This window comes from Drosophila biarmipes, unplaced genomic scaffold (genome assembly GCF_025231255.1).
Source record: "Drosophila biarmipes strain raj3 unplaced genomic scaffold, RU_DBia_V1.1 ptg000019l, whole genome shotgun sequence".
NCBI classification, from domain to species: domain Eukaryota; kingdom Metazoa; phylum Arthropoda; class Insecta; order Diptera; family Drosophilidae; genus Drosophila; species Drosophila biarmipes.
In genome coordinates, this window is record NW_026114537.1 from 2872417 (window position 1) to 2894802 (window position 22386).

The window sequence follows — 22386 nt, forward strand, 5'->3', positions numbered from 1 at the left end:
AATTTAGAAGTAAATAAAAAATGTTATTTCCAATTTTTTTTTAATTTTTTCCCCGATAGTTCCTATGGGAGCTAAAAGATATAGTTGTCCAATCCGACTGGTTCTGACTTATATACTACCTGCAATAGCAATAAGACTTTTGAAAAAGTTTCAGCTTTAAATAGATTTAAAACTGAGATACTAGTTCGCGTAGGGACAGACGAACGGACAGAAGGACAGAAGGACATAGCTTAATCGACTCGTCTAGTGATGCTGATCAATAATATATACTTTTTAGAGAATTGTCATACTCCCGACCAGCGTATACACATGAGTTTTTATGTTGTGACCCGATAAGTACTTAGCCTCACCGCCTTAGAGCGTCATTTTCGCAGAAAAAAATTTACCATCGTGTAATACATTCTCGTAGTCGTAGGAAAATTGCACGGTTGTAATGAACAACGTTTACAATGGCAGCTGGAAAAACTTTCGATGCAACGCACGCTCTTATGTTTCGGCTGCGCTCGTCGGCTTGAGGGGATGGTATAGTGTTGCACCGAAAAATGCCTTAATGTTGTCAACTTATCTTAAAATTAGCGTGCTGCGACAAAATATGCCCCACAGATACACATAAACATGCACTGTAAGGCACAACTACAACCGGAGATAACGAAACTACGAACTGACACCTCATATGCACACGCACATTCAAACATGACACTGATGTTGTTGTGGTCAATGCCCACCCTACCTATGGCCGTTACATCCTGGGGAGACCTCTTCCCACGGCCCCTTCCACATTCCTACCGGTGCTGCCCCAGCCCGAGTTCAACTACAAAATCTCTTAGAAAATCATTATAATTTATTGCCTAACTGTAAAGTGAAACATTAAACAAATAAACATTAGCATAGATGAACAAATAAATCTTAAAACATAAAAGGGACGTTAAATAAAAAAAATACAAAAAAATAACATTTAATTAAACAATATCTTAAAACTTTAATTGAGCCCTAGATTGCATTCGCAAATCGTAATCTCGAAAATTTGTCACGCAGCAACTGCAGTCAGCGCTGCCAAAAGAAACTACACGCAGAATATATCAAAGCAAATTAAATTAATACAACAAAAGCATTTGTGGGTCTGATAGAACCAAAACTACAAACATAAAAATCCCTCGGCAATGGCCGGGATGCGATACCAGGCGCGCATGCTCTGACGCCGCTGCTTGTGCGCCCAAGTGGCGGTAAGGGGGAAAGGGAGGGATGCTAGCGGGTGACTACGTTCTTATCTTCTTTTCATTTACTTCTCGCGTTTCTTTGCGACGGTGCGCTCTAGTTTGCCCTGCGGGGTTTTTTTTTCGAATATTTTGCCGTTTGCGTTTAGGTTTAAATTAAATGAAAGTTTAACTCACGTGAAGTTGTGCCGCATCCTCCGATGAAAGCGCTTCCAAAGAGGTTGCCGCACCTGTAAATATATTGGAAAATATCGCCCTTCTAACAAACCTCGCGCATAATCTTTGTTGTTACCTAATCTTTATGTTCGTTTTGTTCGTCTATATGACCGACTGTTCTTATGTGTTTCTTGGAGTTATTGGACTTAGGTTTAAATAAAAATAATGACAATAAAAATAAAGTGCATTTAACTAATCATGTTGACCTTCTTCAGGTGGTCAGGAATATTAATTGGTGGATTTCAGCGTTTTCATCACATTAAGGAAAAGCACAGTGCTGCCATGTGGAACGCCGCGTTTGAGGGAAAACCTCGATACGGCCTTGCCGCTGGCAGCTGATCCAAAAAAAACGCTTGCGCTAAACAAACAAATGCGCCTGTGCAATTCTCTTTGTTGATTGGCGCTTAGAAGCGCCGTGGTTTGCTTGCGCCAACTCTTGGGTGTGGTTGCCACAATCCAGGCTCGCCGCCGTAGTAGAGCTACCCTCTTTGGCAATACTCGTCGTGGTGCTCCGAGATCGCTCTTCCGCGTCGCTGTCGCTTGCCGCTGCGCCACAAAGTCAAAGTTAAACCCAAACTGGGAGGAAATGCCTAACTCACCCTTTGAGCCACTGCTGTTGCAAGGGGTTGAATCACTCCTCACGGGATTAAGTTCGAAATGTCTAAGCTGCAAAAGGTGCAAATTAGCATTTGAAAAACCACAACCTTTTCACTTTCACCCACTTGAAATTGCACTTAGAGTCTCACTTGCTATGAGCGGCTGACGCCAGCGGACCGCCTTTTATACCCCCTGCAAGACGCCACCAAACCGCGATTCCACCACTCCGCCGTTTGCCCACAGAGAGGCGCGAAAATCTTTTTCTCCTTATTCTCGATCAGTCTCTCCTAGCAACCCACACAGCCACAGTTTTTCCGGACCTACTAGGAGCGCGGCATGTTGCCTTGTTTCTCCCAGATGTTCTTAAGAGACATGTTGCTAAGCATCCGCAAAAACATTGTTGCTAAGCAACCATAGGTGCTGGTCCAGGCTATCCGAAACCCAGATACATTACTGGTACACGTGCACTTACACGGTATGGAGCCCATACTACTGGTCAAGCATGTGCAAAGGGGCTCGAGCCCTTATGAGAAAATGCCACACTTTCAAGAAATTTAAACCAAAGCAAATGCAAGCGGCTGGTAAAAGGCTAACCCAAGTGCCGTAGGAACCAAAGGCCGGCAAGAGATTAGCTTGGCAGTCAACTTAACTGGTTAGTCGCCTTCGTTACTAACCCGCCGCGGCTGCCAGACGACTAGTACGATCGGGAAACATTGGGGACAGGAAGGCAGAAGAAATCGTTTTTCATTGTTATATTATTTTTCGGTAAAGATAGACGTTAGTAAATCAAAACGTATAAATTCTAAGCAACATTTATTTTACGGTTCACGTTCCTAGAATCCTTTTAAGATTATAGGGCGACTATACGATGTACCCAATTCAGCCCGCCCGAACGACTTGCGAATATATAGAAACTTAAGCAAGCCTCCTTCATTGTTGTAACAAATTTTTATTTTTATTTTGTATGGGATTTAATACCTGCAATAAAAAGCGAAGGTTTCGTCCTTATATATAAAAAAACTTAAAGACTAGTTGGCGTAAAAACAGACAGACGGACAGACTGACATGCATATATAGACTCGTTAAGTGATGCTGATCAAGAATATATATACTTTTTAGGGAATTGCGAAATTCCTTGCATGCGTATACAAATGAGTGTTTATGTTGTGTCCCGATAAGTACTTAGCCTAACCGCCCTATGTCGCAATTTCGCAAGAGAAATTTACTATCGTGTAATACATTTTCGTAGATGGCTACTGTCGAGTTTCAACGGAATCGGATTCGGACGAAACATGGATCCACACACCAGAGACAGGAACAGTCAAAACAGTGAACTTCACCCGGCGAACCTGCTCCGAATAAGGCGAAGACTGTTCCATCGGCTGGAAAGGCCATCGGTTTTTTGATATTTACAAGGTGTGAACTACATCGACTACATGGAGATTCGCCGCCCCATTTACCGAAGAAAAAAAGTGCTCTTCTGTCATGACAACGCACCCGCTCACACTTCCGCCCTCGCCAAGGCCAAGTTGATCAAATTGGGCTACTAGCTGCCACCGCATCCACCATATTCTCCAGATTTTTTTGTTTCCAAACTTGAAAAAGTCACTCGCTGGACAGAAATTTTCGTCGAATACGGATTTCGTCGCCGCACATACGGAGCTTATTGTGACCGCGAGAAAACGTTTTTTTCAGACGGGTTAAAGGAATTTAAGCTAAGTACTTATTGGAACACCGTCGTACTCACCTTTTCTTTGTTGATCACACTTATAAAACACACAGATTTAACGTCGCCATATTGCTATATCCTCTCTTTTTCGATGTCAAAAAATATATGAAAAGAGAGAATTCGAGAAAACGAAATTTTTTGGTATTAAATTGAAATTATTTCATGGTAAAAATAATATGTGTCGAAAAACACGAATTTAGCATGCGCATATCAAATTGATCTTGTTTCGTTTCTTTTCTGGGTATTTAAACCAAAATATAAATGGTGTGCGTTTATAAATTATCACGCGGTCCCTTTTAGGCTTATGGTAAGACGTTTATTTCTAAAAGTCTTTGATAACAATTATGTCTTTTATAAGTAGATCTTAAAAGAAACTGTTAATATTAGAGGGTATTATTTCCCATAAAATATATATATATTCTTTAACAGCATCACTAGACGAGTCGATCTCGTCATGTCCGTCTGCCCGTCCGTCTGCCGTCATTCTGTCCGTCTATTTCTACGCAAACTAGTCTCCAATCCTAAAACCATCGGGCTGAAAAATTACCCAAAAGTCTTCTTTCTCTTTCAGCCACTTAGGCTGGCTAGCAGATTCAGTGACTCCCCAGACTCATGGTGGCTTTACTACCACAGATTTAAAGGCTTTTAACTCTTTGAATTAGGTACGTAAGATTATAATCTAATGAAAAACTTCTGTAAAGCGATCATTAGTCATCAACACGCAGCCATCCATATCGCAGTGTATTTTAACACGAGAGGCACAAGCCTATAAAAATCCAAAGAGCTGATCAATATAATCTGCCAACAATGTAGTACATTAAGAATATATGCCAGCATTTCAAAGACGAGAGTAAATACAAATCTCGGAAACTATAAAACCTAGGTTTGTGGGTCTTGCATGCGGAATCCAGAGTTTGATTCAGCAAGAAGCCACGCCCCAAACCGCTTATAAATTTCAAAAATTATCTATAAGAGCAATAATATTACGAGCACTATATTTTGATTTTTTAGTTTCGTAAGCAGTGCAAGTTTGTCTCGGACTCGAAACTGCGACTTACCCCTCATCACTGTGCAGCTCACATTTTGTATGCTAGAATAACAAAATTTACTGAAATGTATTAGTTTTGTCATTGTCAATTGACCCAAATACATTTTTGCCACGCCCACTCGAAACTTAAAAAATAAAAAAAATACTCTAAACTTAAAAATACGTAGCGCAAGCTGTGGCACCCACATTTTAAGTGCTAGAAAAACAAATTTAATTGAAATGTATTAGTCTTGACAATACCTATCGATTGACCTAAACCGATTATGCTGTCGACCCCGGATCGACAAAGGAGTTTAGCAACAGGACCAGATAGCATTTAAAGCGCAGAAACAGATAGAACGAACAAAAATAGATATCAACATTAACCTAGCTCAACTCAAATTCCACAAAAAGTTGTACAACTTTGTTAATGCCAAGCGTAAGTCATCGGCATTGCCCTCATCGGTATGTTCAAACTCAATGCTAACTTATTTTCCAAGTTTTTCTATACCACTTAAAGTCCAGCTGTTTAGTCAATTTCGAACTACCCTAATCTTTCAAATAGGGCAAATATTATGTTTACCCATGTAATTACCGAAAGTTCTCTCTTAAGAGATTAGGCAACAACAACGCCAGCTTACTCTTCCGGGTCCAGATAGACCCCCTCGGAGTGTGTTTAAGTTTTGTGCGTCAAACTATTATAAACCGATTCGTAAACCTTTTAATTTGTCTAATTCATCATTAGCTTTTCCTATTATTTGGAAGGACTCCTTTTTATACAGAATTTATTAAGGCTGTTGACTTTGTCAATCACATTTTTTTTTTATTCAAATTAGATCAGCTTTGGTTTCCATGTAATCTATAAAATATGAGTGCCTCAGGAAAGTCATTCGGACCCTTTGCTTATTATTTTGTACCAATATATATGTATATGATAAATGTATACTGCTAATTTTAAGCTTTGCTTATCGTATAATGATATTCTTCTTACAGTCATGTATTAATTTGTTTTTGAGCTGTCTCAAATGCAACGGTTTGACTTTTTATGGGGGTACTCCTGCGTTTATTATTTACTCTATTATAAATACGCCACTCGACTGTACAAATTCAGTTAACGATTAAGGTGTTCTTCTGAACCCAAAACTTAAATTTGACTACAAAATAATGTCCACTGTCAACAAGAGTAAGAGTGTTTTTGGGCTTACAAAGCGTTAATCAAAACAATTTGATGACACTTATACAACAAAATTATTATTTACTATTTTAAAATAATGTTATTCGGCTTAAAGCCCACAATATCAAGTGCATATTGACCGCATTGATTCGGTACCAACAAAATTTTTATTCTTCTTGACCTTCGTGGTTTTACACCTAATCATTTCCTACTAGGGAGTTCAAGTGGAAGTATGCCGGCTACGAGTAAGGGTTATACAAATTATTTCATTATTTCTCTGACCGTTTCTAATGCCATATGTTAGAGTCGTCCGATTTGTATTAATTTTAATTCGAAATTCTTACAAAAATAAAATAATCAAAAAACACCGAAGCTATGATTTATTTCATATAATTTTCCCACCCATTTTCGTCCGATTTTTATAAAATGAAATTCGAAATTTAAAACTAATTTAAAAATGTTGTTTCCAAGCGTAGAAAGTTGTATGTTAAAAACACCGAAGATATCATTTTTTCATATTATAATCCCACCAATTTTCCGATTGTTCCTATGGAAGCTATATGATATAGCCGAAATTCATAACTAAATAAAAATGTTATTTTCAAGCTAGGAGGTTATATGTTTAAAAACATCAAAGATATAATTTTTTCATATTATCTTCCCACCAATTTTCCGATCGTTTGTATTGCAGCTATATGATAATAGTCGTCCGATTATGATAAAAATAAATTCAAAATTTAGAAGTAAATAAAAAATGTTATTTCCAATTTTTTTTTAATTTTTTCCCCGATAGTTCCTATGGGAGCTAAAAGATATAGTTGTCCAATCCGACTGGTTCTGACTTATATACTACCTGCAATAGCAATAAGACTTTTGAAAAAGTTTCAGCTTTAAATAGATTTAAAACTGAGATACTAGTTCGCGTAGGGACAGACGAACGGACAGAAGGACAGAAGGACATAGCTTAATCGACTCGTCTAGTGATGCTGATCAATAATATATACTTTTTAGAGAATTGTCATACTCCCGACCAGCGTATACACATGAGTTTTTATGTTGTGACCCGATAAGTACTTAGCCTCACCGCCTTAGAGCGTCATTTTCGCAGAAAAAAATTTACCATCGTGTAATACATTCTCGTAGTCGTAGGAAAATTGCACGGTTGTAATGAACAACGTTTACAATGGCAGCTGGAAAAACTTTCGATGCAACGCACGCTCTTATGTTTCGGCTGCGCTCGTCGGCTTGAGGGGATGGTATAGTGTTGCACCGAAAAATGCCTTAATGTTGTCAACTTATCTTAAAATTAGCGTGCTGCGACAAAATATGCCCCACAGATACACATAAACATGCACTGTAAGGCACAACTACAACCGGAGATAACGAAACTACGAACTGACACCTCATATGCACACGCACATTCAAACATGACACTGATGTTGTTGTGGTCAATGCCCACCCTACCTATGGCCGTTACATCCTGGGGAGACCTCTTCCCACGGCCCCTTCCACATTCCTACCGGTGCTGCCCCAGCCCGAGTTCAACTACAAAATCTCTTAGAAAATCATTATAATTTATTGCCTAACTGTAAAGTGAAACATTAAACAAATAAACATTAGCATAGATGAACAAATAAATCTTAAAACATAAAAGGGACGTTAAATAAAAAAAATACAAAAAAATAACATTTAATTAAACAATATCTTAAAACTTTAATTGAGCCCTAGATTGCATTCGCAAATCGTAATCTCGAAAATTTGTCACGCAGCAACTGCAGTCAGCGCTGCCAAAAGAAACTACACGCAGAATATATCAAAGCAAATTAAATTAATACAACAAAAGCATTTGTGGGTCTGATAGAACCAAAACTACAAACATAAAAATCCCTCGGCAATGGCCGGGATGCGATACCAGGCGCGCATGCTCTGACGCCGCTGCTTGTGCGCCCAAGTGGCGGTAAGGGGGAAAGGGAGGGATGCTAGCGGGTGACTACGTTCTTATCTTCTTTTCATTTACTTCTCGCGTTTCTTTGCGACGGTGCGCTCTAGTTTGCCCTGCGGTGTTTTTTTTTCGAATATTTCGCCGTTTGCGTTTAGGTTTAAATTAAATGAAAGTTTAACTCACGTGAAGTTGTGCCGCATCCTCCGATGAAAGCGCTTCCAAAGAGGTTGCCGCACCTGTAAATATATTGGAAAATATCGCCCTTCTAACAAACCTCGCGCATAATCTTTGTTGTTACCTAATCTTTATGTTCGTTTTGTTCGTCTATATGACCGACTGTTCTTATGTGTTTCTTGGAGTTATTGGACTTAGGTTTAAATAAAAATAATGACAATAAAAATAAAGTGCATTTAACTAATCATGTTGACCTTCTTCAGGTGGTCAGGAATATTAATTGGTGGATTTCAGCGTTTTCATCACATTAAGGAAAAGCACAGTGCTGCCATGTGGAACGCCGCGTTTGAGGGAAAACCTCGATACGGCCTTGCCGCTGGCGGCTGATCCAAAAAAAACGCTTGCGCTAAACAAACAAATGCGCCTGTGCAATTCTCTTTATTGATTGGCGCTTAGAAGCGCCGTGGTTTGCTTGCGCCAACTCTTGGGTGTGGTTGCCACAATCCAGGCTCGCCGCCGTAGTAGAGCTACCCTCTTTGGCAATACTCGTCGTGGTGCTCCGAGATCGCTCTTCCGCGTCGCTGTCGCTTGCCGCTGCCACAAAGTCAAAGTTAAACCCAAACTGGGAGGAAATGCCTAACTCACCCTTTGAGCCACTGCTGTTGCAAGGGGTTGAATCACTCCTCACGGGATTAAGTTCGAAATGTCTAAGCTGCAAAAGGTGCAAATTAGCATTTGAAAAACCACAACCTTTTCACTTTCACCCACTTGAAATTGCACTTAGAGTCTCACTTGCTATGAGCGGCTGACGCCAGCGGACCGCCTTTTATACCCCCTGCAAGACGCCACCAAACCGCGATTCCACCACTCCGCCGTTTGCCCACAGAGAGGCGCGAAAATCTTTTTCTCCTTATTCTCGATCAGTCTCTCCTAGCAACCCACACAGCCACGGTTTTTCGGACCTACTAGGAGCGCAGCATGTTGCCTTGTTTCTCCCAGATGTTCTTAAGAGACATGTTGCTAAGCATCCGCAAAAACATTGTTGCTAAGCAACCATAGGTGCTGGTCCAGGCTATCCGAAACTCAGATACATTACTGGTACACGCGCACTTACAAATACCCCCTGCCAAAATCAGACTGGGGATCACAGAGTAACCAGGACTGATCCCGCGTGTAGCCAGTTATTGCCGTATGTCTTTGGCATGATATTTGACCAAAAATTTTCCCTGCATGTCTTCCAGAGCATAGTAAGTGTCACCCAACTTTTTCCTTACTCGGGCTTTTAGAAATCTTGGGGCATGCTTGGCGTTGTAGCCCTCGTCCAAGTTACTTTGCTTAAAATTCCTGCGGAAAACTTCTTGACCTTCGACAAAGTTCACTACTCTAGCCCTTAGATTATATTGGCGCTCATTTTTCTCGTACTGTTGTTGCATAATTTCCCCGGCTCGACTGCGAACTACTTCAAGAGAGTCCTTTTGAATCAGGTTCAATAAGCGATCTTCTAATAAATTCAACTTCCGTAGAAGCGTGTAAGAGGTTCCCGAGGTAATCATTTGCTGACCAAACGCCATATAGTACGGACTGGACCCTACACTGGAATGTACTGCTGATCTCAAAGCGCAGCATATATGTGACAAATACTTGTTTCAATCCTTCTGGTCTCCCTTGACATACGAGCGAATATCCGCAACCACCGAACGATTTACTCGTTCTGCAGCATTCCCTTGCGGAGCACTGCCGTAAAAGAGTGCAAGACATTATATTCATCTAAAAGTTTCTTGAATGTCTGTGACCGAAACTGAGAGCCATTGTCCGAGATTATAACCTCCGGAACGCCAAAAACGTGAAACAACTCTGTCTCCAGATATTTCACAACCACGTCCGCAGTAATCTTCTTCACAGGTTACAAAAACACAAATTTGGACAAATGATCAAGGACTATAAATATGCCAATGTTTCCATTTCGAGATCTAGGGTAAGGTCCCAGAAAATCTATATAGAGCTTCTGGAAAAATCGTTCTGATTCTGACGGTTTAGCTAGTGGGGGACGTAGCGGATAATTGGGTGCTTTAGAAGCACCCGAGTTCACACGAGTTCACATATTTCTTAACATCCGGAACTAGACCTGGCCAGAAATAGAACTGCCGAATTCGCTCAATAGTTTTGTGAATTCCCCCATGAGCTGCTAAAGGGTCATCATGCTCTTTTTTAAGGATCTCAGCCACTGCCTCTTTCGGAATCCACAGCTTCCAATTATACTTGTCGTGGACCGGCTCGCCCACTGCGTACTCGGCTCGTCTAAAGACCCTACCATCCTGGACTTTTACATCCGGAAGCCGATCCTTGCAGTCTTCAATTCGTGCAATCAAGTCCAAATATTCGGGAGAGTTAAAGTGCCTAGACTCCACATCAACTAGCCTTTCGTCCAAGCAGTTTAGCTCGTCTACTTCTTCCTCGTGTACCCTAGAAAGGACATCCGGGACCACATTCAACTTTCCACGCCTGTGTTCAATCTTGAAAGAGTAGCTCTGCTACTTCAACGCCCATCTTGCAAACCTTGAGCTTAAATCTGTCTGAGACATTAACCATTTCAACGAAGCATGGTCCGTGATTATGGTAAAATCGTGTCCTTCGACATATGCCCGAAAATTTTTTAAACAAACAATAGCTGCTAAACACTCCTGTTCCATTACCGAGTAATTTTGTTGGGCCTTGTTTAATTTCTTGGAAACAAAAGCGATGGGACATTCATCTCCTTCATCAGAAAGCTGAACCAAGACCCCTCCAACTCCTGTTTTGCTGGCATCGCAATGTATAAAAAAAGGTTTTGAAAAATCAGCACTTTTAAGAATAGGGGCTTCGGTTAACCTTGTCTTCAAGTCCTCAAACGCCTTTAAAGCTTGTTCCGTAAACGCGAATTTTCGCTTTGGAGTAAGCAGATCCGTCAGCGGAGCCGTCAATGCCGCAAAGTTGCATATAAACTTCCGATACCATCCTCATAGTCCTAAGAAGCTCCTCGAAGACCTGAGAGTCTTGGGCACGGGAAACTCAGTAATGGCGGCTATCTTCTCTGGATCCATTCGGATTCCTCCATCTCCCACTATATTCTCCAGGTATTTCACCCTTTTGGAGCAAAAGCTTTTTCCGATGTTACTCGTAAGTCCAGCTCGCTTTATGTGAATCGCTACCTCACGTAAAACCTCGAGATGCCTTTCCAAAGAGTCTGAGACAATTAGCAAATCATCTAAGTAGACAAATACTTCGTTACGCAGCTGAGGAGGTATAACTTTGTCCATTAGTCTGGACATGGTTTGCGTGGCGTTACAAAGCCCGAATGGCATAACTTTAAAATGGTAAAGCGGTCATCCTGGCACCGTAAAAGCTGTCTTGTCCCTCGAATCTACCTCCAAGGGAACCTGCCAATAAGCGTCTTTTAAATCGAGGCTGGTTATAAATTCGGATTTCGGCAATCGACTAAGTATCCCGCTAATCTGTGGAAGTGGATAGGCATCCTTTACAGTAAGTGCATTTACCTTCCTGCTATCCAGACAGAGACGAAATTTTCCTGGCTTCTGCACTATGACTAAGGGCGAAGACCACGAACTATCAAATTCTTCTATCACTCCCAACTCAATCATTCGGTCTATTTCCGCATAAATTAACTTTTCCATCGCGGGAGACACAGGATAATGCCTCTGCTTCACAGGTTTAGCCGGACCTACATCAATCGAATGGGAAATTAAGTTGGTCTTACCCAGCCCTTCGACGGAAACAAATTTACCACGTTTGATAGCTGCTTTTTCTCTGCCTCCGATAAGTCATGCTCTATAGCTTTCATATTTAATTCGGACACATTTGGTAAATTCGGCAGCAAGTCAAATTTGCGCCAAAAATCGATCCCTAAATATAAATCTTGTTTTAGCGTGGGAACAATGTATATATCTATATCTTCAGTCCTTCGGTCGTAGACCACTGGAAGACAAACTTTTCCCACAATTTCTTGCCTATTTCCGTCAGCAGTGCTCACTTTGGAATGTATTTTTTTGAATGGTATGCCCTCTTCTAAAAACTGCTGAGCTAAGCTGCCTCCTAAGCAGCTAACAGCCGCTCCCGAATCCAAAAGCCCTTTTACGAGACGCTGAAGTAACAGCACTGCTACAAATGGACGCGGATCCTGGGAACAATCTTGTATAGAGTTTATTTCCCAAATATGCCCTCTCAATTGCTTTATCTCATTCCAAAAGTCTTGCATTCGTTGAGCGCTACGGGACTTAGTTTTTGTAGCCTCATCGAAATCTGCTTTATCATTTTCAAATTCATCTTCTTCGAATTCATTGCCTGAGCTAGAATCGTATTGCGCCTCTGTAGGACTCCCAACGTTTTCGCTTTCGCCGGAATCTAAGCTGGAGATTGGGGACGGTTTGGGAATGGTGGCTGCTGCTGAGCACGCAAAGGCTTCTGTTTGTGTGGCTGCATCTGCGTGCTCCCTGAGCGGTTTTTTGACAAGCACCTTGCACATTTAGGCCTAAGAGTGTTCGCCAAACCGCATCCAAAGCAAAACAGGCGTTGTTTTTCGACTAAGCAATTTTTATAAATATGCCCTTCTTTATGGCTATTCCAGCAGACCACGTTCAGCGCCTCTATTTCTCCATTAATTTCTACTTCACTGACTTCTTCTGTGCCAAAATCCTCATCTAATTCTGCCACATCTTTCTTGGACCCTCTTAGCGTATCCATGAGATCGCTTGACATCTTCTAAGAATGATTCCCTTTTGCGACATACTTCACGCAGGTGTGATACACAGGATATGTCAACATTTAGGATTTCATGACGAATTTCTGGTCTCAATTTATTTCTCAAAATCCTCACCAACTTGCTTTTTGACAAGGGCCTTTCCATTTCATCAAGAAAGACATTGATAGCATTGAAGAAACTATCAAAAGATTTATTGTTTTCCTGCTTCCTTTGCCTTATTAACTCTTCAATGTCTCCGTCATCCCTGTCATCCTTATACTGCTTACGCAAAGCTGAACATAAAGATCCCCAATTGATTTGCCTAACCGTTTTGTGGTGTCTCCAAAAGAAATCCTCCGCCTTCCCTTCAAAAAGTGAAGAGACATTCTTGCACATTAGCTCAAAATTTCCGTCTAGGGTTTTATTTGTCATGGCATCCACCTGATAAATGAAATTATCTACTGACAAACCCGTACCCGAAAATTTTAATTTCCAACCGTTCATAATCGGACCAACCTTATCCGGCCGCCTTGAGAGTTCCGAAGATAGACTCTCTCTCAAAGGAAGAATTATTGGAATGATTACCCTGCCATGTCTCGGTATCGGGTTGTCTCACTCTATTGTCGGGATTGGAATTGTGACTGGCGGGTGCCGAGTTAAAGTGTCGCAAGCAATTTTCTACATTGGGCTCAATTAACTGACTAAGTTTTTCAGTCAGTGCTGAGAGAATGTTGTTTTGCATGACTTGCAGCTGACCTTGAATTGTGGGCTGGTTTGTACTGGCTTGAGATGCGTTTGAGCATCCTGGAGTTTCCCTATCTGCTGTCGACAAACCGTTTCCGTCCATCTGACCTGGAGTCTTTGGAAGCACTTTGGTGACGCAGACAAAGTTGCAAATGGGGCATCTGGGATTGGCCGCAAAATGAGTTCTAATGCAATTTTTGTGAAAAGTGTGTTTGCATGGGGTTTTATAGGATTCCTCTTCTGATTTTATAGAACTATTACACAAGGGGCAGTTGCCTTTTCCTGGCCCTGGAGGCGGGTTATCATCCCGTTCTAATCCCATTTTGGAAATATAATGATACTAAATAATTATAATATGATGGATATATAAGGGTTAAAAAAATTAATGAAGACAATTTCTAAATATATGTGTTTTTAAAAGATAATAATATAAAAAGTATAAATTGGCAAATAGTATTGTAATTAATGGGTAAATAGATTTAAATTTGATAAATAAACATAAAACATAAGAAATCTCACAAAAACTTTTAAAATCGACAATCAAAAACATAAAGTTGAACTCGTAGCCTAGCTTAGCTACCGGAAAAATGTGTGTCTTGAATGTGTGTAACAAATTTACGAAGGGAAATGTAGTCAAGTAAAGCTGTGTGCTTGAGGCCAGTCATCTATCACAGATACTGTTTCCGTCAAACATTGCACTATATCCGATTTTAGTGGTTAATCCCAGTTCTGGAACATAGGATCAAATTCCACGAATCATATCTTGCAGTTGAATTTGCTAGGTACTGTGAAAAGCTCGGGAGATTTCGACAGAAATTCCAGGCAATTTAAATATTGGACCTAAAGATGCTTATGGTCAAGTACAAATCTCGAGAATTTCATGTACTGAATTCCAATAGGTCTTTAATCACTCTTGAAAAAGAAATGGTTGAAGAAAGAACAGTTCGCAATTTTGTTAGTGAGTCTCGTCTATTAAGTTAATTAAAAAATAAGGCCTTAACGTTGGGCGCCAAAAATAAGCTAACAACTATACATCTGTAATGAACAACGTTTACAATGGCAGCTGGAAAAACTTTCGATGCAACGTACGCTCTTATGTTTCGGCTGCGCTCGTCGGCTTGAGGGGATGGTATAGTGTTGCACCGAAAAATGCCTTAATGTTGTCAACTTATCTTAAAATTAGCGTGCTGCGACAAAATATGCCCCACAGATACACATAAACATGCACTGTAAGGCACAACTACAACCGGAGATAACGAAACTACGAACTGACACCTCATATGCACACGCACATTCAAACATGACACTGATGTTGTTGTGGTCAATGCCCACCCTACCTATGGCCGTTACATCCTGGGGAGACCTCTTCCCACGGCCCCTTCCACATTCCTACCGGTGCTGCCCCAGCCCGAGTTCAACTACAAAATCTCTTAGAAAATCATTATAATTTATTGCCTAACTGTAAAGTGAAACATTAAACAAATAAACATTAGCATAGATGAACAAATAAATCTTAAAACATAAAAGGGACGTTAAATAAAAAAAATACAAAAAAATAACATTTAATTAAACAATATCTTAAAACTTTAATTGAGCCCTAGATTGCATTCGCAAATCGTAATCTCGAAAATTTGTCACGCAGCAACTGCAGTCAGCGCTGCCAAAAGAAACTACACGCAGAATATATCAAAGCAAATTAAATTAATACAACAAAAGCATTTGTGGGTCTGATAGAACCAAAACTACAAACATAAAAATCCCTCGGCAATGGCCGGGATGCGATACCAGGCGCGCATGCTCTGACGCCGCTGCTTGTGCGCCCAAGTGGCGGTAAGGGGGAAAGGGAGGGATGCTAGCGGGTGACTACGTTCTTATCTTCTTTTCATTTACTTCTCGCGTTTCTTTGCGACGGTGCGCTCTAGTTTGCCCTGCGGTGTTTTTTTTTCGAATATTTCGCCGTTTGCGTTTAGGTTTAAATTAAATGAAAGTTTAACTCACGTGAAGTTGTGCCGCATCCTCCGATGAAAGCGCTTCCAAAGAGGTTGCCGCACCTGTAAATATATTGGAAAATATCGCCCTTCTAACAAACCTCGCGCATAATCTTTGTTGTTACCTAATCTTTATGTTCGTTTTGTTCGTCTATATGACCGACTGTTCTTATGTGTTTCTTGGAGTTATTGGACTTAGGTTTAAATAAAAATAATGACAATAAAAATAAAGTGCATTTAACTAATCATGTTGACCTTCTTCAGGTGGTCAGGAATATTAATTGGTGGATTTCAGCGTTTTCATCACATTAAGGAAAAGCACAGTGCTGCCATGTGGAACGCCGCGTTTGAGGGAAAACCTCGATACGGCCTTGCCGCTGGCAGCTGATCCAAAAAAAACGCTTGCGCTAAACAAACAAATGCGCCTGTGCAATTCTCTTTGTTGATTGGCGCTTAGAAGCGCCGTGGTTTGCTTGCGCCAACTCTTGGGTGTGGTTGCCACAATCCAGGCTCGCCGCCGTAGTAGAGCTACCCTCTTTGGCAATACTCGTCGTGGTGCTCCGAGATCGCTCTTCCGCGTCGCTGTCGCTTGCCGCTGCGCCACAAAGTCAAAGTTAAACCCAAACTGGGAGGAAATGCCTAACTCACCCTTTGAGCCACTGCTGTTGCAAGGGGTTGAATCACTCCTCACGGGATTAAGTTCGAAATGTCTAAGCTGCAAAAGGTGCAAATTAGCATTTGAAAAACCACAACCTTTTCACTTTCACCCACTTGAAATTGCACTTAGAGTCTCACTTGCTATGAGCGGCTGACGCCAGCGGACCGCCTTTTATACCCCCTGCAAGACGCCACCAAACCGCGATTCCACCACTCCGCCGTTTGCCCACAGAGAGGCGCGAAAATCTTTTTCTCCTTATTCTCGATCAGTCTCTCCTAGCAACCCACACAGCCACAGTTTTTCCGGACCTACTAGGAGCGCGGCATGTTGCCTTGTTTCTCCCAGATGTTCTTAAGAGACATGTTGCTAAGCATCCGCAAAAACATTGTTGCTAAGCAACCATAGGTGCTGGTCCAGGCTATCCGAAACCCAGATACATTACTGGTACACGTGCACTTACACGGTATGGAGCCCATACTACTGGTCAAGCATGTGCAAAGGGGCTCGAGCCCTTATGAGAAAATGCCACACTTTCAAGAAATTTAAACCAAAGCAAATGCAAGCGGCTGGTAAAAGGCTAACCCAAGTGCCGTAGGAACCAAAGGCCGGCAAGAGATTAGCTTGGCAGTCAACTTAACTGGTTAGTCGCCTTCGTTACTAACCCACGAAGCCGCGGCTGCCAGACGACTAGTACGATCGGGAAACATTGGGGACAGGAAGGCAGAAGAAATCGTTTTTCATTGTTATATTATTTTTCGGTAAAGATAGACGTTAGTAAATCAAAACGTATAAATTCTAAGCAACATTTATTTTACGGTTCACGTTCCTAGAATCCTTTTAAGATTATAGGGCGACTATACGATGTACCCAATTCAGCCCGCCCGAACGACTTGCGAATATATAGAAACTTAAGCAAGCCTCCTTCATTGTTGTAACAAATTTTTATTTTTATTTTGTATGGGATTTAATACCTGCAATAAAAAGCGAAGGGTTCGTCCTTATATATAAAAAAACGTAAAGACTAGTTGGCGTAAAAACAGACAGACGGACAGACTGACATGCATATATAGACTCGTTAAGTGATGCTGATCAATAATATATATACTTTTTAGGGAATTGCGAAATTCCTTGCATGCGTATACAAATGAGTGTTTATGTTGTGTCCCGATAAGTACTTAGCCTAACCGCCCTATGTCGCAATTTCGCAAGAGAAATTTACTATCGTGTAATACATTTTCGTAGATGGCTACTGTCGAGTTTCAACGGAATAGGATTCGGACGAAACATGGATCCACACACCAGAGACAGGAACAGTCAAAACAGTGAACTTCACCCGGCGAACCTGCTCCGAATAAGGCGAAGACTGTTCCATCGGCTGGAAAGGCCATCGGTTTTTTGATCTTTACAAGGTGTGAACTACATCGACTACATGGAGATTCGCCGCCCCATTTACCGAAGAAAAAAAGTGCTCTTCTGTCATGACAACGCACCCGCTCACACTTCCGCCCTCGCCAAGGCCAAGTTGATCAAATTGGGCTACTAGCTGCCACCGCATCCACCATATTCTCCAGATTTTTTTGTTTCCAAACTTGAAAAAGTCACTCGCTGGACAGAAATTTTCGTCGAATACGGATTTCGTCGCCGCACATACAGAGCTTATTGTGACCGCGAGAAAACGTTTTTCTCAGACGGGTTAAAGGAATTTAAGCTAAGTACTTATTGGAACACCGTCGTACTCACCTTTTCTTTGTTGATCACACTTATAAAACACACAGATTTAACGTCGCCATATTGCTATATCCTCTCTTTTTCGATGTCAAAAAATATATGAAAAGAGAGAATTCGAGAAAACGAAATTTTTTGGTATTAAATTGAAATTATTTCATGGTAAAAATAATATGTGTCGAAAAACACGAATTTAGCATGCGCATATCAAATTGATCTTGTTTCGTTTCTTTTCTGGGTATTTAAACCAAAATATAAATGGTGTGCGTTTATAAATTATCACGCGGTCCCTTTTAGGCTTATGGTAAGACGTTTATTTCTAAAAGTCTTTGATAACAATTATGTCTTTTATAAGTAGATCTTAAAAGAAACTGTTAATATTAGAGGGTATTATTTCCCATAAAATATATATATATTCTTTAACAGCATCACTAGACGAGTCGATCTCGTCATGTCCGTCTGCCCGTCCGTCTGCCGTCATTCTGTCCGTCTATTTCTACGCAAACTAGTCTCCAATCCTAAAACCATCGGGCTGAAAAATTACCCAAAAGTCTTCTTTCTCTTTCAGCCACTTAGGCTGGCTAGCAGATTCAGTGACTCCCCAGACTCATGGTGGCTTTACTACCACAGATTTAAAGGCTTTTAACTCTTTGAATTAGGTACGTAAGATTATAATCTAATGAAAAACTTCTGTAAAGCGATCATTAGTCATCAACACGCAGTCATCCATATCGCAGTGTATTTTAACACGAGAGGCACAAGGTTATAAAAATCCAAAGAGCTGATCAATATAATCTGCCAACAGTGTAGTACATTAAGAATATATGCCAGCATTTCAAAGACGAGAGTAAATACAAATCTCGGAAACTATAAAACCTAGGTTTGTGGGTCTTGCATGCGGAATCCAGAGTTTGATTCAGCAAGAAGCCACGCCCCAAACCGCTTATAAATTTCAAAAATTATCTATAAGAGCAATAATATTACGAGCACTATATTTCGATTTTTTAGTTTCGTAAGCAGTGCAAGTTTGTCTCGGACTCGAAACTGCGACTTACCCCTCATCACTGTGCAGCTCACATTTTGTATGCTAGAATAACAAAATTTACTGAAATGTATTAGTTTTGTCATTGTCAATTGACCCAAATACATTTTTGCCACGCCCACTCGAAACTTAAAAAATAAAAAAAATACTCTAAACTTAAAAATACGTAGCGCAAGCTGTGGCACCCACATTTTAAGTGCTATAAAAACAAATTTAATTGAAATCTATTAGTCTTGACAATACCTATCGATTGACCTAAACCGATTATGCTGTCGACCCCGGATCGACAAAAAAGTTTAGCAACAGGACCAGATAGCATTTAGCTCTAGCTCAACTCAAATTCCACAAAAAGTTTTACAACTTTGTTAATGCCAAGCGTAAGTCATCGGCATTGCCTTCATCGGTATGTTCAAACTCAATGCTAACTTATTTTCCAAGTTTTTCTATACCAATTAAAGTCCAGCTGTTTAGTCAATTTCGAACTACCCTAATCTTTCAAATAGGGCAAATATTATGTTTACCCATGTAATTACCGAAAGTTCTCTCTTAAGAGATTAGGCAACAACAACGCCAGCTTACTCTTCCGGGTCCAGATAGACCCCCTCGGAGTGTGTTTAAGTTTTGTGCGTCAAACTATTATAAACCGATTCGTAAACCTTTTAATTTGTCTAATTCATCATTAGCTTTTCCTATTATTTGGAAGGACTCCTTTTTATACAGAATTTATTAAGGCTGTTGACTTTGTCAATCACATTTTTTTTTTATTCAAATTAGATCAGCTTTGGTTTCCATGTAATCTATAAAATATGAGTGCCTCAGGAAAGTCATTCGGACCCTTTGCTTATTATTTTGTACCAATATATATGTATATGATAAATGTATACTGCTAATTTTAAGCTTTGCTTATCGTATAATGATATTCTTCTTACAGTCATGTATTAATTTGTTTTTGAGCTGTCTCAAATGCAACGGTTTGACTTTTTATGGGGGTACTCCTGCGTTTATTATTTACTCTATTATAAATACGCCACTCGACTGTACAAATTCAGTTAACGATTAAGGTGTTCTTCTGAACCCAAAACTTAAATTTGACTACAAAATAATGTCCACTGTCAACAAGAGTAAGAGTGTTTTTGGGCTTACAAAGCGTTAATCAAAACAATTTGATGACACTTATACAACAAAATTATTATTTACTATTTTAAAATAATGTTATTCGGCTTGAAGCCCACAATATCAAGTGCATATTGACCGCATTGATTCGGTACCAACAAAATTTTTATTCTTGTTGCCCTTCGTGGTTTTAACTGGACTGAAAACGTAAGGCTACCTTCCTACCAGAGTTGGTTACTATTGCTTAGTTTAGCTACACTTTTAAATCGCAGAACAATGCTTGGTAGTATTGTTATGCAAAATCTTATAAGTGATATTGATTCTGTAGAACTTGTAAATTGCCTAACAATGTTCCTGTAAGGCTAACACGAAATTATTGTCCTCTAAATTTGGCACGGTGTACATGCACGAGCTATTTCACGTTCTATGTAATAATTATAAAGTTTTTATAATTTAATTTCCACTTCAACTTCTATCACGATATTAAAATATAATAAAACATTTTAAATTATTTGGTTTATTCTTAGTTGCGCCTTTTATTTTTAATTGTATCCCATCTCTATTTGTTTATGTACCTTCTTCGCGAACTCACATTTTTTGCCCAAATTTATATTGTTTGTATTGCACGAAGTGCATCAACGTCCATCGTAAAGTTACTTAGTTGTTTTCCCCCACGTTTCTGCGTTTTGGAATCAACCCTAGAAATGACAATGTAAATTGCCATTATATTCTCAACAATTTCCGTGTCGAAAAATAAAATATACGTGAATGGTAGTTGCAGTGTGTACAGGAGATCGTAAAGCTGATGTGAATGGCGCGTGTATTGTTGGTATTTCAACTTTAACAATTATTAAACTCGGCGAAGCTTCCGACGAATTTTGCGAGTTTTATATGTGGTTATATTTTATTGAGGCTTGTTGAAAAATTTAAACTTGAATAATTTACGTTTGTAAAATAATTTCGTTGCCCTTCCTTACAATTTGACATTAACAAGGCCTTAGCTGATAAAATTAAGCCCTCTAACTCTTCTTGTGCTAATTCCATGTTAATGGCCTCTGTTTGTTGTTGCCATTCGAAGGCTTTGCCCATTTGAAATGGGAGAGAAGTTAATAGGGAGAAGTTAATGGGCTACAATTTGAGGCCTCAATACTACATACCTAATTATTTTTCCTTTCAAGCTGCTAAAGCAATGTGTTTTATTGAAATTGGATTTCGTCATGAGCGCTCCAAATGCGCTCCACAGTGCGCAAGATATTCATTGCCAATGCGCTTTAAGTTGGCACAATGCACGTGTTTGCCTCGTGCACTTTTATGTCTGAGTGATTCGCAAACTTTGCTGAAGGAACAACTGGTTCGCTAGCCGTCATCCCACGGCCCACCGTCACAACAACTTAAAATCCTACACCCGCACAACTATTCTGCGGAGATATCGAGAGTCGATCACCAGAATAATGACACGATAACACGTTAAAAAGAGGAATTATCAGCATTGAACGCCCTGGTCATATTAATCGGCGCCTATATAAACAGAGGTCAGTGGTATGAAAACGCGGATTCTGGGTTAATTTGCATATTATTGGCCCCCGCCCCCTTTCATTTGCATATGCGGGTTCTGGGACAATTGGGTTTCTAGGTCATAAAAATGTCACGATCATGTCCTTACTTGATTGCCCCCAAAGCTCCCACGTCCCCATGTGACAATATTGATCACAAATCATCCTCCTCATTATGAGCAATTAAAAGTCACGTGAGAAAGGTACACGAGAAAACACACACCCAGAGTATCCAAAGGTTTGTATCGCGTACCCTTTTGCCTCAATATCCCAGGTGTGGCTATGCACTTGAGCAAGGTCGCACACCCAAAGTATCCAAAGGTTTTAATCGCAGATTGTCCGATCATTTTTGGGAATAATATTTTCTATCATTGCAAGACTACTTTAGATATCAAAAGAACCACGATAAAATAAATCTCACAAGTTAATGATTCTCAGATGTGTCAAATTTTTTTTTAAATCCATATTTTCGTTTTCTTCTCAGAATGTTTTACTAATAAATTGTCAAAGATTCTCTCCTTTCCACAAAAGGGTCATAAAGATATCAGACAGAGATACCCGAAAACGCGCCCTTTTAAATTACTTGTAATAACCTGAAATTTTAACTCGAAATGAAAAGTCAAAAGTTTATTTTGTAGCATTTTAATACATTTATTCACTTAGTTTTCAGATCATTCCCACCAATTATCTGTCCTTTAAATTGTTCAATGAGTACAATTTCCTCATAAAATTTCATTTTATTAATCCGGTTTTCT

General features: G+C 40.0%; 1 protein-coding gene and 1 long non-coding RNA gene across 46 annotated transcripts in view; one reads left to right on the top strand and one right to left on the bottom strand.

The window, feature by feature from the left end:
• Window positions 1-22386, top strand: part of LOC108035858 (scavenger receptor class B member 1) — a 330380-nt gene that overhangs the window by 19919 nt on the left and 288075 nt on the right. The window lies entirely within an intron of this gene.
• Window positions 1671-17307, bottom strand: LOC122817838 (uncharacterized). 12 transcript variants are annotated; one of them, XR_007765624.1, is made up of 4 exons: window positions 9036-17291; window positions 2153-2347; window positions 2030-2096; window positions 1671-1976 (listed from the first exon to the last, which is right to left on the bottom strand). It is a non-coding gene; the product is annotated as an uncharacterized LOC122817838 (long non-coding RNA). The 12 variants fall into 12 exon arrangements; XR_007765618.1 differs by having other exon boundaries at window positions 1671-2347; window positions 9036-16135; window positions 16189-16255; window positions 16312-17290; XR_007765621.1 differs by having other exon boundaries at window positions 1671-2096.